The sequence below is a fragment of the Cryptomeria japonica genome, unplaced genomic scaffold (assembly GCF_030272615.1).
Source record: "Cryptomeria japonica unplaced genomic scaffold, Sugi_1.0 HiC_scaffold_20, whole genome shotgun sequence".
Classification (NCBI taxonomy): domain Eukaryota; kingdom Viridiplantae; phylum Streptophyta; class Pinopsida; order Cupressales; family Cupressaceae; genus Cryptomeria; species Cryptomeria japonica.
Window position 1 is genome coordinate 825,812 of NW_026728842.1, and position 1,097 is coordinate 826,908.

Consider the following 1,097-nt stretch of genomic DNA (forward strand, 5'->3'; position numbering starts at 1 on the left):
TCGAGCGTGCACCCGAGGCGCCCCGAACATGCACCAAGGTGCACTCGGCCCACATGTGAGCGCAGGTCGTTGCGCCCGAGGTGGTGTGTGGGCACCGCGTTGCAGACGGGACACTGCACGCACACGACGCCCCGTCCAGGTGCACGCACGTAGGCCGGGCCGGGTGCACACCCGATGCCCTAGCAAGGTGCGTGCACCCGGGCAGGGCTCACACTTGGCGAACGGGGCGCACTTCGCGAGGGAGGGTGTGCACCTCGACGGGGGTGGGTGGCCGGGGTGGATTCGCACGTGGGTCGCGGTTTGCTAAGTACACACTGCGACAAGCTCATAACGGGTGCGATCATACCAGCGTTAGTGCACCGGATCCCATCAGAACTCCGCAGTTAAGCGCGCTTGGGCCGGAGTAGTACTGGGATGGGTGACCTCCCGGGAAGTCCCGGTGTTGCACCCTTTTTTAGTTTTTCGCCGGGCGTCGCAATGCTATTTGAATTAACCTTTTGCCCGTTTGCGTTCTCGTCGGGGCCGGGCCGGGCCGGGGTGCGTTGCCCGCACTACCGCGCGCGCCGGGGCGACACCGAGCGCGCACCCGAGGCGCCCCGAGCACACAGGCCACGGTGCAACCCGGGCGTTGTGCGCGCACCCCGGTGCGCCCGAGGTGCTGCGCGCGCACCCAGGTGAAATCGGTGTGCACCTCGGCCAGTGCGCGCTCGGTCGAGTCGCGCACGTTGGCCAAGGTGCACGGTGATGTTTCTTACTCTAAGGTTCCGCACCAGACGCCCGGGACAGGTGAGCGAAGCTGGGCGGGGCCGGGTGCGCGCCCGGGGCAGGTGCACGCAGCTGGAGAGAGCTTTGGAGCGCACCAGAGGTGCGCACCTTGGAGCACACTTCGGAGCGCACCAATGATGCGCTCCATTCAAAAGTTTCCTGAAAAGGCAAAAAAAGTTGAGATTATAGAATTTCCCACTTGAGAGATTGTAAAAAAAAAAAATTTAAAATGAAGGAAACGCGGGTGCCAAGGTGTGCGCGCCCGGGTGCGCAGCCCAGCCAAGGTGTGCGCACCAAGGCGCCCACCCTGGCGAAGGTGCACGCAAGGTGCG

At 64.3% G+C, this 1,097-nt stretch overlaps 1 non-coding gene across 1 annotated transcript; it reads left to right on the top strand.

The window, feature by feature from the left end:
* Positions 1–332: 332 nt before the first annotated feature.
* LOC131861079 (5S ribosomal RNA) lies at positions 333–451 on the top strand. Its single transcript, XR_009360160.1, has one exon. It is a non-coding gene; the product is annotated as a 5S ribosomal RNA (ribosomal RNA).
* Positions 452–1,097: the final 646 nt, after the last annotated feature.